Source organism: Macaca nemestrina, chromosome 3, assembly GCF_043159975.1.
Source record: "Macaca nemestrina isolate mMacNem1 chromosome 3, mMacNem.hap1, whole genome shotgun sequence".
NCBI classification, from domain to species: Eukaryota; Metazoa; Chordata; class Mammalia; order Primates; family Cercopithecidae; genus Macaca; species Macaca nemestrina.
The window spans coordinates 100,119,841-100,136,938 of NC_092127.1; the positions used below are offsets into that span (position 1 = coordinate 100,119,841).

A 17,098-nucleotide genomic window follows, 5' to 3' on the forward strand; every position below is an offset into this window, starting at 1 on the left:
CAATAGACTGGAGGTGGTGGCTCACGCCTGTAATCCCAGCACTTTGGGAGGCTGAGGTGGGAGGATCACGAGGTCAGGAGTTCGAGACCAGTCTGACCAACATAGTGAATCCCCATTTCTACTAAAAATACAAAAAAAAATTAGCCAGGTGTGGTGGCAGGTGTCTGTATTTCCAGCTACTTGGGAAGCTGAGGTGAGGAGAATCACTTGAACCTGGGAAGTGGAGGATGCAGTGAGCCGAGATCACGCCACTGCACTCCAGTCTAGGCAACAGTGCAAGACTCTGTCTCAAAACAAAACAAAATAATAATTCAGTAGAATTCAGACAAATGTTTTATTCTATGAAAAATGTACAGAGTGGCAGTGAAAATGATACGCTAAAGAGAAACAGTTGTTGAAAGAGAATTTTGATATAAAGTTGCCAAAAAATAAGAACTTAATTTGCTTTTGTGGTTAAATTCCAAAGATTTCTTTAATGTTTAGGAAGGAAGTTTTAGTTAAAATGTAAAGAAATGATGTCATAGATTTTTTTTTCCTGTGGTTTACGCTGTAAAGAAATCACATAGGCCTAGTTTTCTGCACATTTGACTTTTCTGAAACTATATATAAACAAGTGAGTCTTCATTTGACACTGTAACGCTGTAATTCTCCTACAGCATTAAGGTCATTAACTTTAAATGTGTCTTTATAATTTTTTTTTTTGTTTTGAGTTAGGGTCTTGCTTTTTAGCCCAAGCTGGAGTGCAATAGTGAGATCACAGCTCACTACAGCCTCAAACCCCTGGGCTCAAGCAGTCCTCCCACCTCGGCCTCCCAAAGCACTGGAATTACAGGCATGAGCCACTGCACCCAGCCCGAGTCTTTGTAATTTTATAAAAATTCAAAACACTATTCTGTTTTTAACTTTACATTCCAGTAAATATGTTGAGAAATGATGGCAAGAATAATCTTTCCAAGAATATTTTTTCAGATTTAATTGATAGTGACCTCCTACAAGATGGTTCTTTTCTGTTTAAATCTTTTGTCTTGTTAAAACTGCCAAAAATGATGAACAAAAGATGTAAAATAGTGACATTAATAGCTTTCCACCTTTTTCCAAGTAACCAAAGGATTCTACGTGTATAAATGTTTCTGTGTTTCAGGTTTTTTGTACATTAGTGTAGCAGTAGTAATCTCTTAAAAGTGACCCACTCCAAAAGTTATCTATTTCATCTAGAATTATTGAAAAGCAATAGTATTAGACTGAAGAATATGGAATCTTTCAAAAATATTAATATCATATATTATTTCTACTGACAGTAGTCTTATTTTGAGAGGAAGTTACCAAGCACTTGTTGACTTTCTATTTTATTAACAGCTCTTTTGAGGTATAATTTACATACCATATGTATACTCATTAAAACTGTACAGTTTAATGACTTTTGGTAAATTGACCAACTGTGCAAGCATCATCAAAATCCAATTCTAGAACATTCTCACCATCCCTCCCCACCCCCACAGGACAACCACTAATTTGCTTTATGTCACTATACGTTTGCCTTTTCAGGACATTTGATATAAATGGAACTTATATGTTCTCTTGTGATCAGCTTTTTTCACTTAGCATAATGTTTATGAGGTTCATCCATGTTGTAGCATGTATTAGCACATCATTTTTATTGTTGAATAATATTCTATTTATGATATATCACATTTTATTCATTCACTGATAGATACTTGGGTTGTTTCTGATTTTATTATCAGTAATGCTGCTAGGAACATTAATATACAAGTCAAGTCTTTGTGTGGATATGGATTTTCGTTTCTTTTGGGTAGGTACCTAGGAGTAGAATTAGTGGGTTGTGTGGTAATTTTGCATTTAACATTTTAAGAAACTGCCAACCTTTTCCAAAGTGGTTGTACCATTTTATATTCTCACCAGTAATGAATGAGGGTTCTAGTTTCTCTATATCCTTGCCAACATATAGTATTGTTAGTTTTCTTTCTTATAACCATTGTAGTAAGTTAGTAGTGCTATCTCAATTTCTTCATGACTAATGATATTGGGCATATTTTCATATGCATATTAGCCATTGTATATCTTCTTTGGCTAAATGTGTTTTCATATCTTTTGCCTGTTTCTTAGTTGTGTCATTTTGGTTTTATTGAATTATAAAAGTTCTTTATGTTCTGGATACAAGTCCTTTATTAGATACATGATCCACTGGGTGTGGGTTTTTGTCCTCTCTTCCAAATCACCAAAGCCACTGGTTTTCACTGCTGGTTCCCCCTGTGGTAACACTACTATGCCAGCCCAGCCTAGGGCATGGAGGGTTTGGAAACAGGCCTAGGCAAGAGTGCTGCAAACTCCCACTATTCTTAACTACACTTCATCTCCCATTCATGAATAAATGTTTCTCAATTTAATTTTTATATCTTTGATCAATTTCTAGAGCCCTGGAACTTCTTTTGTTTGGTCTGGTTTTATACATTTTTTTTGTAGGAGAGTATTTGCAGACCTCTTCACTCTACCATCATGGAGTTCAGCAATAGGTCTTGACTTGTGTTTATATAGAGAATTTAACTTTTTATAATAACCTTTAATTTTCTTGTTGTGATAGTAACACGTCTGGAGTATAAAATGAGGAACTACAGAAAACTTAAGAGGAGAAAATAAGAATTATTCAAGATTTGACAACCCCCCCCAAAAAAACCACTTAATATATGTATATGTCCTTCTAAAGTTTTTCTGTGATCATGTAGACTTATAAAAAAAGATTACACTTGACATGAGTTTTATCGCCTTCTTCCCACTCCAGCCCCGATAACAGTATGTTGCAAATATCTGGCAGTCCCTTTGTATAAGATATGAGTCTTGCTTACTGTTGCTTGCCCTTCCCCTGTGTTCAGAGGCCTGGTTGGAGAGAGAATGACCTATGAAGAAGCTCTAACTTTTGCTGGGCACTGCCAAATTGCCTTCCAGAAATTCGAGCCACTTTAGATCCCACCAATATTTCTTTCCAACATTCATTTCTCTTTTTTCTTTTTCTTGTTTTTACTTAAAAATATATATTTTTTATTACTCTTTGGTTTTTTATTCAACTCTTTGAGTTACTTTTCTTTTCTTTTTGAGATAGGGCCTCACTTTGTCACCCAGACTGGAGTGCAGTGGTGTGAGCATGACTCACTGCAGCCTCAACCTCCCAGGCTCAAGTGATCCTCCCACCTCAGCCTCCTGAGTACTTGGAATTATAGGCGCATGCCTCTACACTTGGCTAATTTTTGTATGTTTTGCAGAAATGAGGTTTTGCTATATTGCCCAGGCTGGTCTTGCACTCCTGGGCTCAAGCAGTCTGCCTGCCTTGGCCTCCCAAATTACAGGCATGAGCTACTGTGCCTGGCCACTCTTTTCTTTTTTAAAAATTTCTATGAGTAGAATGGATAACAAATAGTATCACATTATAATTTTTGCCCATCTTCGATTATTAGGAATTTCACTACCTTCTGAGAAAATCTATTCCATCAATAGAAGTGACTGTTATTTCTTCTTTATATGTCTTAAAATGTGTCTCCATGTAACTGCCATTTACTTTCTCCTACAGTCTGAACCATGTGGCAGCTCTTTTAAAACCTGAATATGTTCCAACCTCCAATCTTCTCTTTTGTGTATAATTGTTCCAGATTTTTCATTTCTTCTTCATATTACATGGTTGTACTTTTACTTTATTTTTAATTTTTTTGCTGGTCTTTTCATCAAACTTTCCCAGCCATTGAGTAATTGGTTAAAATTTGTTCTCTGGTAGTTTGGACAAGGAAGGTTCAGGTGTACAGTATTCTTTTAGCCTTTGTCTGTTCAAATTGTAGCTTTTATAGTTGAAGGACAGCTTGGCTGATTATTAAATTTGGCTCATACTTTCTTTTCTTTCTTTTTTTTTTTTTTGTTTTGAGATGGAGTTTCACTCTTGTCGCCCAGGCTGGAGTGCAATGGCGCGATCTCAGCTCACTGTAACCTCCGCCTCCTGGGTTCAAGCGATTCTCATGCCTCAGCCTCCCAAGTAGCTGGGATTACAGGCATGTGTCACCATGCCTAGCTAATTTTTGTATTATTAGTAGAGACGGGGTCTCTCCATGTTGGTCAGACTGGTCTCAAACTCCCAACCGCAGGTAATCTACCTGCTTTGGCCTCCCAAAGTGCTGGGATTACAGGCGTGAGCCACTGCGCCCGGCCTTGGCTCATACTTTCTTTCCATAAATATTTTGTAAGCCTTTCATGCTCTGCCAAGATCAAGTACTACAATCTATAAATTTGAGGCTACTCTTATTTTTCTTTTATTACATGGTGACATGATTTTTGCTTGGCTGCGCAAAAGATTCTTTATTGTTAGTCTAATAATTTCCTTGTAATACATCTTTGTGCAGACTGTTCTGGGTTTGTGATGTGCCTTTCAATATGTAAACTCAAAGCACTTCTATTTAAACAAAGTTTTTGTGAATTACATCTTTAAATATTCTATTCCATTGTTTGATTTTCTTCATTGGGGATTTCTAAGAGTGGAAATGGGGCATAAAGTGGCATCAGTTAGCTGCTTTCTGTAACTCTCAAATCGTTCTGATTTCTAAAAATGTTTCATTATATCTACTTTCCTCATTTCCTCTCTGCCCCTTACTGAGGTGAACAATTTCTGTTCTTCTTTGTGTTCTTATAATTTAGTCTTCACTTCTGAAATGTTTTTTCCTTTCCCTTTTCCCTGTTTCCTGAGTTCCACCGGTCTCTACTTCACATTCTCCTATTATCTGATCACCTCAAAAACATTTTTGAAGTAAAAAAAAAAAAAGAAAAAAGAGAAACGCATGTTGGAAAGAAGCGTAGGTGGGATCTAAAGTGGCTCAAATTCTTCCCTGAATTTTTTATTTCTGATTTGTGTTCTTTCATCATTGTGATCAATTCTTTAACTTTTTTTATTGTGATAAAATATACATAACATAAAATTTACTGTTTTAACTATTTTAGGTGTATAATTCTGTAGGATTAAGCATATTCACAGTGTTATGCATCACTACCACTAGCCATTTCAAGAACTTTTTATCACCTCCAAAATAAACTTTATCCCCATAAAACAATAACTTCCAATCCTCCCATCTCCCAGCCCCGGTAGCCATTGTTCTTCCCTCTGTCTCTGTATGTTTGCCTAGCCTAGGTATCTCATGTTAGTGTAACGAGACAATTTTTGTCTTTTTGTGTCTGGTTTATTCACTTTGCATAATGCTTTTAAGGTTTATCCATCTTGTAGCATGTGTCAGAAGTTCATTCCTTTTCAGGCCTGAATAATATTCCATTTTATGTATATTCTACCTTACATTTATCCATTCATCTGTTGTGAAACAATTTAGATTGTTTCTGCTTTTTGGCTGTTGTGAATAATGCTGCTGTGAACATTGTTGAACAAATGTCTGTCTGAGTCCCTGCTTTCAGAGTATATACCCAGAAGGGGAATCATTACATAATGTAGTAAATCTATGTTTAACTTCTTGAGGAACCATTTAGCTGTTTCCCACTTTGGCTGTTCTACTTTGTATTTCACTGATGATGCACAGGGGTTACAACTTTTCCACCTCTTAACCAATACTTGTTATTTTCTTTCTTTCTTTTTTTATAATAGCCATCCTAATTGGTGTGAAGAGATATCCCATTGTAGTTTTGATTTGCATTTCCCTAAAGACTAGTGATGTTGAGCATATTTTAATGTGCTTATTAGGCACATTATGTCTTATTTGGAAAAATGATTATCCAAGTCCTTTGTTCATTTTCGAACTGGGCTATTTTTTGTTGTTGAATTGTTGGAATTCTTTACATATTTTGAATATGTATTCAGATATATGAATTGCAAATATTTTCCCCTATTCTATAGGATTCTATTCTATGTGTTGTGTCTTTTCACTCTTTGATAAGTGTCTTTTTTTTTTTTTTTTTTTTTTTAGATAGGGTCTCATTTTGTTGCTCAGGCTGGAGTGCAGTGGTGAGATCATGGCTCACTGTAGCCTCGACCTCCTGGGCTCAAGCAGTCCACCCACCTCGGCCTCCTGAGTAGCTGGGACTACAGGTGTGTGTCACCATGCCCAGCTTGCTTGCTTGCTTGGTTATTTATTTATTTATTTATTTATTTATTTATTTATTTATTGTATTTTGTAGAGACAGGGTCTTGCTATGTTGCCCAGATGTCTTGAACTTCTGGACTGAAGCAATCCTCCTGCCTCAGTCTCTCAAAGTGTTGGGATTACAGGCATGAGCCACTGCTCCTGGCCATGGTGTCTCTTGATGCACAAACATTTTTAGTTTTGAAGTTCTATTTATCTTTTTGTTGTTGTTGTCTGTGCTTCTGTTGTCACATCCTTATTAAAATTTTGTTAGTTCTTTTTGTTAGGTTATAGTTTCCGTCTGCTTCTTGGCAGCATTTTTCTGATGAGTTCTTGCAGGAAGATAGTGATGCTTTTTTATACTTAAAAAAATACTGTTCCTATGTAAATGCTGGCCATGATCCTTTTTTCCTACTCATATTTGAGTGAGATGAAGTTTTGCGGGTTAGTAGCAAGAGTTTCCTGTGGGGTATAGTGATAACAGGCCAAAGTAGCCTTTCAAGTTTCACAGTTCAGGGAGGTTCCCCCCTCTATTACTACAAAAATGACTGTTTTCTTAATACAGCCCCTCTGTTTGCCCATCTCTCCTTTGCCTCCCAGAAGCTGGCCTGGGTCAAGAGAGCTCTGTTGCCTTTTCTTTGTAAACTTGGCTTCCAAGGTGATGCACTCACTCTTAGGTAGTGTATTTTTCTAATGCTTCCTGGTATCTGCCACCTTGGTGTGCCTGTAGGTGTCTTCTGTACCTTCTCCCTCCTCTTCTCCAATCAGCTGAGTCTTTTCAGCTCCTTTTGACAGTGTGCTCTCTCTTTCAGGTGGCAAATATTTGTAGGAGAGTTTGAACGCTTTCCACTGCTGGTCCTTTCTAGACTCCTACCCCAGTGCTGGTGTGATGTCTGCCATAAGCTTTCCGCACCATCCTCACCTTTGGCATCACGTATACAAATCAGAGTTTATAGCTTTTCTGTTACTTTTCTTCACTGTCTTCATCTGTGTGGTTTCAGAAGAAGTGATACCCTGAGATTTTTATTGGATTTGTCTTTAATAGATTCTTGAACATTTCAACAGTATCAAGTACATAGAGTCTTTTTTAATAGAAAGTTTTTAGTCTAATTTGAAAAAATTAGTTGAACTTAATTTGTGAGCTATAAGGCGATTTAAGTTATTTTAAATAATTTTTGGATGAAAAAATCAATGGGCTAAATAGGAAAAAAACATAAAGAGAAATTTAAATGGATTATCTTTTAAAAATCTTAAACTTTACTTTTCTGTGAATGTTTAAAGATTGTTGGATCTTTATTTTTCAGATCATAGACTTCTTTGAGAATATGATTTCTAAAAAAATTATATTTTATGTACTTTCAGGGTCTCATGATTCATGGGTTCTAGGTTAAGAGCTATTGTCTTGGATCTACAATGCACATAAATAACTCTTTATGCTATGAAATGTTTCTGTAAGGGTAACGAATAAGGTATCTAAGAACTGCTTTGAGTTTTTCAAATTAATGTACTAGATTTAGAAAATTGGTTTTTAGACAGCTTCAGATTTCCTTGATTTAACAACGTATTCAGTAAATAATTGACTTTCTGACAGAGCACTATTTGGGGATTCTCACATAAAATAAGTCCATAGCTAGCTATTCCAAGGTGGACATGTGCCTCTATTACGTCATCAGGCTACAAGTCCCTTTTTTCTATTTTACTGTACTTAGAGCTTAGCTTCTGGGTTGCTACTTAATTACAGCATGGCTATTGGGCGTTGTATCTGTGATCTAGGCAGAAAACAGGGACATGGGGAAACTGTATTGCTCCACTTTTAAGGAGTTTTTCTGGTGGTCTCAGCAGCGTCTATTTATATCTTGTTCATCAAACATATACATATGTCTATCAAAGATGTGCTGCAATGAAGGCTGGGTACGTTTTAACTGAGCACTTTGTTCCCTACCATTGCAAACAAAATCAGAGTTCTCTTACTAAGGAAGAGAAACACCCATCAATAGGCAACTGTAAACTCTGCCACAGTATTCTATTTTATTTTGAGGCAGAGTTTTGCTCTGTCACCCAGGCTGGAGTGCAGTGGCATAAACTCAGCTCACTGCAACCTCTACCACTCAGGTCCAAGCAATTCTTGTGCCTCAGCCTCTGGAGTAGCTGGGATTACAGGCACCCACCACCACACTTGGCTAATTTTTGTATTTTTAGTAGAGACGGAGTTTTACCATGTTGGCCAGGCTGGTCTTGAACTCCTGGGCTCGAGTGATCCACCCACCTCGGCTTCCCAAAGTGCTAGGATTACAGGCATGAGCCACCGTGCCTGGCTTGCCACACTATCCTTTTAAAGAATTGGTCACCACAAAGAAATTTTTAATCAACATTTTTAGCATTAACTCTCTTCCAACTGTGTGAGAAATGCTTTTATATACATTATTTAACCCATTTATGCCTAGTGTCCCATTATTGGAACGCTAAGCTTGTGGGAGTTATTTATATCCTACTGCTCAAGGTCATCATCCAGGTCTGATTTTTAGCAAGAAAAATTTGCAACCTTTGGCATAATTGGGTTAATTAAACTCTCATAAAATTGTTATTGTTGATAATGTTTGTACATATTTATGAGGTACATGTGATATGTTATTAAATGCATAGGCTGTGTAATGATCAAGTCAGGGTATTTGACTTGATCACCTCAAGTATTTATCATTTCTATGTGTTGGGAACATTTCAAGTCCATTCTTCTAGCTGTTTTGAAATATGCAGTACTTGTTAACTATAGTCATCCTACTCTGCTATCAATCTTAGAATGTATTCCTTCTTTCTAACTGTGTGTTTGTACTCATTAACATCTCTCTTTATCTCCCTTATACTCACACTCCTAACACTTTTAAGTAGGTGTTATTACTGCAGTTTAACAGATGAGGAGGTAGTCTTGGGATAGATAAAAATTTTTTTAAGTTCAAAAGGCTGAATGTGAGGGTGATCTGGCTGCGGTGTCTCCCCAGTGTTCCCTAAGATTGACTCAGTTGGTGACTGGAGAGTGTATTAGTCAAGGTTCTCTTAGAGGGACATAACTAATAGGATAGGTATATACATGAAGGGGGAGTTATTAGGAGTATTGACTCAAACAATCACAAGGTAAACTCCCACCGAGTCCCAAAACCTCAAAAGTAGGGAAGCCGATAGTGCAGCCTTCAATCTGTGGCTGAAGGTCTGAAAGCCCCTGGCAAACCACTGGTGTAAGTCCAAGAGTCCAAAAGCTGAAGAGCTTGGAGTCCAATGTTTGAGGGCAGGCAGCATCCAGCATGGGAGAAAGATGAAAATGGAAGACCTAGCAAGTCTAGTCCTTCCACGTTCCTCTGCCTGCTTTTGTCCTAGCCACACTGGCCGCTGATTAGATGGTGCCCACCCAGATTGTGTGTGGGTCTGTCCCTCCCAGTCCACTGACTCAAATGTTCATCTCCTTTGGTAACACCCTCACAGACACACTCAGGAACAATACTTTGAATCCTTCAATCCAGTCAAGTTGACACTCAATATTAACCATCACAGACAGCATGGGTCATCCTTCTTTATTGTTGAGTTTGCTCTTTTCCAAAGGTGCACATTCACCAAAGAGGCTGACATTCCCAGTGAGACTATACCAGTCAATGGCAAAACCAGGATTCAAACTCAAGTGCTCTAATTTCAGATCTATTCCTTTTCCATGACGTCAACCTTATCCAAGTTAATATGATTGTCTATGTCTCTATAAAAGAGTAATCCTACAATTGTTATTGTTAATTTTTAAATTACAATTTGGAAAAAACATGTTCCTTTTCCTCTTATGCTGTCAAAAAAATTGGTATAAGGTATAACTCTTTGTTAGCTGGAAGTCTCTTTGAGGGATTCCTATTTTTTCCAAATTTTTTATTAATGAAAAATATCAAGCATTCATAAAAGTTGAAAGACTAGTATAATGGACACTCTGTATACTGCCCACTTAGATTTAAAAATCAGCATTCTGTGATATTTGTACTCATTCCCTCTGTCTCTTTGTATGTTTGTATACATATGCATATATACAATATATATACAAGCATAGACACTTTGTGTTTGAAATATTTTAGTATTTGAAGACATCGTTACATTGCATCCCTGTTTCAGCATGCACCTTATAAGAATAAGGAATACTATAACTGGAATAAATTAGTTCTTACATGATGTTATTATATGTTATTATACCTAAAATATTTAAAGTTACACCATCTAATATCCAGTACATTTTCACATTTTCCCAGTTGTCCTGATGAAACAATTGGCTGTTTTTATTTTTGCTTTTTTTTTTTTTTTTAAAGAGACAGTGTCTTGCTCTGTCTCCCAAGCTGGAGTTCAGTGGTGTGATCATAGCTCACTGCAGCTTCAAATTCCTGGGCTCAAGTGATCTTTCTGCCACAGCCTCCTGAGAAGCTGTGGTGGGAGGATTAGCCATCATGTCCAGATAATTTAAAAAAATATTTTTTTTGTGGAGATGGGATCTCAGTTTGTTGCCCAGGCTGGTCTTGAACAACTCCCACCCCTTTTTTGATGTCAGTTATGCTTATATAAAGGTCTCAAACTCCTTGCCTCAAGTGATCCTTCTGCCTCGGCCTTCCAAAGTGTGTTACAGGCGTGAACCACCACACCTGGCCTAATTTTGCTTTTAAAAATGAGTAGACATTTTTTTTTTTAGCAGTTTTACATTTACAGAAAGTGACTGGGAAGTACAGAGTTCCCACATAATTCTTTGTCCTTACTTCCCAGTTTCTTCTATTACTATCATCTTGCATTGGTGTGGCACATTTGTTATAATTGATGAGCCAATATTGATACATTATTGTTAAGTAGATCTCATAGTTTACATTAGGTTTCCCTGTTTGTGTTATGCATTCTGTGAATTTGGTAAAATGCATGATGACATGTGTCTATGTTTTTCTTTAATAAATGGGGAAACAGTCAAGATTCATATATTACATTTGAAGGTTGTGTATTTTAACTTATTTTAAATCTAGAACCAGTCTTTCCCTCATGACAATGATGTTTTGAAAAGTCCAGGGTGATACTATGTTAGAATGTCTCTCCTTCTGGATTTGTTTCTTTTTTCTCAGTCTCTTTTAACTTGTTCTTCTACCTCCTGTATTTACTGTAAGCTAGAAGTTAGGTTTACAAGCTAGTGAGCATCACCTTAAAGGTTTTTAGCAAGAACACTTGATAAATTATGTGTTCTTTATAATGCATCACATCAGGAACACATGATGACAAGTCCTCTCATGATTAGTAATGATAAACTGGATCTTTTGGGTAAAGATTTAAGGTGATTATGGCCAGATATAATTGTAATAGTGAATTTTTTCTTTGCAATGAGTATATAATCTGTGAGGTAATCTTTTTGACGCTATGAAAGTCTTATTCTCCAACAACCTTTCAGCTGATGTTTCGACAGCTGCTGATTATCCTTGCTTACATTATTTATTAAGTGATTTGTGAGAAAAATGGTGGTTTTCTAATTGTCATTCCTTCTACATTTAACTGCAGCATTCTTCTGTAAAGAAGTCCTTAACTTTTTTACCGCTTTCTCTCACTTATTATGAATTCAGGAATTTTTAATACACTATGTTATTAGTGTATTAAATATGTTAATACATAGGTTATATGTCTTAATAACAAATTTAGCTTAACTAAATATGTCATTATTTACAGTGCTTACTCTTGGTGCTTTAACTGCCATAAATTTACCCAGTGGGATTCCATTATACTGGCCCATAGGTCTTGTGAATGTGCCCCCTTAGGCCTTGAGCATTTTTTTTTATTGCTTTCTGGAGCAAGATGTCTCAGGATCACCTTGTACTTTCCTTGCACTACTTTTATTTGGTGATGGGGTATCTTTCTATCTTATACATTCCTTGTTAGATTTATTAACCCTAGCTCCAGTTCCAAAGAGTCTTGGAGCACATGGTTCTGAATTTAACCAGCAGTGTAACCTGATTATCCTTCAAAGTACTTTAAATATATGGGCTTTAAGTTTGTGAAGGATTGCTATAAGGAAATACAGGCCATTGATTTCAGTAGTCTAAAATTGGATTTTGTATTAAGTTAAACAGAGCTGCATACAGGCAGTGTTGGCCCCATTGGGCCCTCACAGAGCTGCCAGTATTAAAGGTTCTGGTGATGCCATAGTGTGTCATCATTAAAAGCTCAAGCACTGGAGCCTTAAGGATCTGAGGTTATGTTCTGGCTGTAAACTTTACCAGCCATATGTATTAGTCTGTTCTTGCATTGCTATAAAGAACTGCCTGAGACTGGGTACTTTACAAAGAAAAGAGGTTTAATTGTCTCCTGGTTCCACAGGCTGTAAGGAAGCATGGCTGGTGAGGCCTCAGGAAACTTACAATCATAGTGGTAGGCAAAGGGGAAGCAGGCTCATCTTATATGGCCAGAAGAGGAGGAAGAGAGGAAAGGGAGAGGTGCTACATACTTTTAAACAACCAGATCTTGTGAGAACTGACTCACTATAACCATCCACCCCCCTGGTCTGATTACCTCTCACCAGGCACCTTCTCCAACATTGGGGATTACAATTTGAGATGAGATGTGGGTGGTGACTCAAATCCAAATTATATCATTCTGTCCCTGGCCCTTCTTAAATCTCATGTCCTTCTAACATTACAAAATACAATCATTCCTTCTCAGCAGTCCCCCGAGTCTTAACTCATTTCAGCATTAACTCAAAAGTCCAGTCCACAGTCTCATCTGAGACAAGGCAAGTCCCTTTTGCCTATGGGCCTGTAAAATCAAAACCAAGTTTTTTTTTTTTTAACCAAGTTAGTTTCTTCCAAGATAAAATGGGGTACAGGTGTTAGGTAAATACATCCATTCAAAAAGGGAGAAATCAGCCAAAACAAAGGGGATACAAGCCCTGTGCAAGTTTGAAACCCAGCAGGGCAGTCATTAAATCTTAAAGCTCGAAAATAATCTTCTTTCACTCCATGTCTCACATCTAGGCCACACTGATGCAACGTGTGGGTTCCCAAGGACTTGGGCATCTCTGCCCGTATGGCTCTATAGGGTACAGACCTTCCGTTGCTTTCCTGGGATGGCATTGAGTGCCTACAGCTTTTCCAGACACACGACACAAGCTGTCAGTGGATCTACCATTCTGGGTCCTGGACGATGGTGGTCCTCTTCTCACAGCTCTACTAGGCAGTGTCCCAGTGGGGACTCTTGTATGGGGGCTCCAATCTCACATTTTCCCTCTGCATTGCCCTAGTAGAGGTTCTCCATGAGGATTCCACCCCTGCAGCAGACTTCTGCCTGGACATTCAGGAGTTTCCATACATCCTCTGAAATCTAGGTAGAGGCTCCTAAGCCTCAACTTTTGCCCTCTGTGCACCCATAGGCTTAATATCATGTGGAAGCCACCAAGGCTTATGACCTGTACCCTCTGGAGCAGTGGCCTGAGATGTATTTTGGGTCCTTTTAGCCATGGCCGGAGCTGGAGTGATTGGGACACAGGGATCAGTGTCCTGAGGTTGAGCAAAGCAACATAGGCCCTGGGCCCAGCCCAGGAAACCATGCTTCCCTCCTAGGCCTCTGGCCCTGTGATGGGAGGGGCTGCTGTGAAGATCTCTGCCTTTGAGACATTTTCCCCATTATCTTGGCCATTAACATTCAGTTCCTCTGAATGTTCAGCTGCAAATTTCTGCAGCTGGCTTGAATTCCTCCCTAGAAAATTGGATTTTCTTTTCTACCATATGATCAGGCTGCAAATTTTCTAAACTTTTATGCTCTGTTTTCCTTTTATTAATAAATATAAGTTCCAGTTTCAGATAAGCTCTTTGCTTATGCATATGACAATACACTGTTAGAAGCAGCCAGGTCAAATCTTGAGTGGTTTGCTGCTTTGACATTTCTTCCTCCAGACACCCTAAATCATTTCTCTTAAGTTCAAAGTTTCACAGATCCCTAGAGAAGGGGCAAAATGCTGCCACTTCCTTTGCTAAAGCATAATAAGAGTAACCTTTACTCCAGTTCTCAATAAGTTCCTCATCTCCATCTGAGACCTTCTCAGCCTGGACTTCATTGTCCACATCACTATCAGCATTTTGATCACAATCAACAAGTTTATAGGAAGTTCCAAACTTTCCTTCATCTTCCTTTCTTCTGAGCCCTCCAAACTGTTCCAACCTCTGACCATTACCCATTTCCAAAGCTGCTTCCATATTTTCAGGTATCTTTATAGCAATGCCCACTCCTAGGTACCACATTTGCTGTATTATTCTGTTCTCACATTGCTGTAAATATGGGTTGTGACTCAAATCCAAATTATATCGTTGTGTGCCTGGCCCTTCACAAATCTCGTGTCTTTACCAGAGACAGGATAATTTATAAAGAAAAGACATTTAAATGGCTCACAGTTCTGCAGGCTGTACAGGATACAAGACTCGGGAGACCTCAGGAAACTTACAATTATGGTGAAGGCAAAGGAAAAACAAGCATGTCTTACATGGCCAGAGAAAGAGGAAGAGAGGAAAGGAGGAGGTGCTACATACTTTTTAAACAACCTGATCTTGTGAGAACTCACTCACTATCACAAGAACAGCAAGAGAGAAATCCTCCCCCGTGATCCAGTCACCTCCCACCCAGCCCTTCCTCCAACATTGGAAATTACAATTCCACATGAGATTTGGGGAGAGACACAAATGTAAACCATATCACCATGTAAACTTAGTCAAGTTTCTGTTCTTGGCATCTCAGTTTTCCTTTTTCTTTTTCTTTTCTTTCCTTTTCTTTGCTTTTTTCTTTTCTTTTCTTTTCCTTTCCTTTCCTTTCCTTTCCTTTCCTTTCCTTTCCTTTCCTTTCCTTTCCTTTCCTTTTCTTTTTCTTTTCTTTTCTTTTTTCTTTTCTTTTCTTTTCTTTTCTTTCTTTCTTTCTTTTTCTTTCTCTTTCTTTTTTTCTCTCTCTTTCTTTCTTTTCCTTCCTTCTTTCCTTCCTTCCTTCCTTTCTCTCTTTCTCCTTCCTTCCTTCCTTCCTTCTTGTTGTGCATTAATTTTCTTATCCTAATGGAAATAGCTAAGAGTACATACTGATAAGGTGGTTTTGAGACTTAGACACATTAATTTTTTATTTTTTGTCTTTCAAATTTTAGATTCAGGGTACATGTGCAGGTCTGTTACAAGGGTATATTATGTGATGCTGAGATTTGGGCTTCTATTGATTCTGTCACCCAAATAGTGAACATAATACCTAATAGGAACTTTTCAACCCTTTTCCCTCTCTCTCTTCCCTCTCTATTTCTGTACCCGATGTTTCATTCCCACTATATGTGAGAACATGCTGTATTTGGTTTTCTGTTTCTGCATTAGTTTGCTTAGGATACTGGCCTCCAGCTGTATCCATGTTGCCGCAGAAGGCATGATTTCATTCTTTTTTATGGCTGTGTTGTATTCCATGGTTTATGTGTATCACATTTTCTTTATCCAGTCTACCAGTCATGGGCACCCAAATTCATTCCATTTCTTTAATATTGTGAACAGTGTTACAAAAAACATATGAGCACAGGTATCTTTTTGTTAGGATGATTTATTTTCTTTTTTCTTTTGAGATGGAGTCTCACTCTGTCACCCAGGCTGGAGTGCAGTGATGTGATCTCAGCTCACTGCAACCTCTGCCTCCCAGGTTCAAGTGATTCTCCTGCCTTAGCCTCCCAAGTAGCTGGGATTACAAGCACCCACCACCACGCCTGGCTAATTTTTGTATTTTTAGTAGAGATGGGGTTTCGCCATGTTGGCCAGGCTGGTGTCAAACTCTTGACCTCAGGTGATCCACCTGCCTTGGTCTCCCAAAGTGTTGAGATTACAAGCATGAGCCACTGTGCCCAGCCGATTTATTTTCCTTTGATGTATACTACCCAGTAATAGGATCGCTGGGTTAAATGGTAGTTCTATTTTTAGTTCTTTGAGAAATCTCTAAACTGCTTTTCACAGGGGATAAACTAATTTACATTCTTACCAACAGCGAATAAATGTACCCTTTTCTCTGCAACCCTGACAACATGTGTTGTTTTTTGACTTTTAATTATAGCCATTCTGACTGGTATGAGATGAGATCTCACTGTGGTTTTGATTTGTGTTTCTCTAATGATGAGTGATGTTGAGCATCTTTTCATGTTTGTTGGCTGCTTATATGTCTTCTTTTAGGAAGTGTCTGTTCTTGTTCTCTGCTCGTTTTTAATGGGGTTGTTTTATTCTTGTTGATTGGTGTAAATTCCTTATTGATTCTGGATGTTAGTCCTTTCTTGGATGCATAGTTTGCAAATATTTCCCCCCATTCTCTAGGCTGATAGTTTCTTTTGCTGTGCAGAAGCTCTTTAGTTTAATTAGGTCCCAATAGTTATATTTTGGTTTTGTTGCATTTGCTTTTGAAGACTTGGTCATAAATTATTTGCCTAGACTGATGTTCGTAAGGATATTTCCTAGGATTTCTTCCAGAATTTTTATAGTTTGAAGTCTTACACTTAAGTCTTTAATTCATTTTGTGTTAATTTTTGTATATGGTGAAAGGTATGGGTCCAGTTTCATTATTCTGCATATGGTTAGCCAGTTTTCCCAGCACCATTTATTGAATGGGGGCCCTTTCCCCATTGTTTATTTTTGAGAGACATGAATTTTAAACCATGTACAACAGTGTCTGTGATACAGTCAGTCCCTACTATGTGTTAGCTATTATAAAAACTCAAAGCTTCTGAAATTTGTCCTGTTTACTGTATTGATGAAAGCCTTCTTTATTCAGGTCCTAATATCACAATTATTGATGTTGCTTCTGAACATACCTTACTTTGTATTAAAGAGACCATGAAACATGTAAATAACTATTTTTCTCTGCTATAAGAATATGGAATTTGGTTCTCATTTCTAGCAAGTGCACTTATCTTCACAGCATGTGTTTTTTATTCTCACAGCTATCTATTTGGAGACAGT

General features: G+C 37.8%; 1 protein-coding gene across 6 annotated transcripts in view; it reads left to right on the forward strand.

The window, feature by feature from the left end:
- The window catches only part of LOC105479633 (family with sequence similarity 13 member A), a 377,790-nt gene that overhangs the window by 64,517 nt on the left and 296,175 nt on the right, over positions 1-17,098 (forward strand). The window lies entirely within an intron of this gene.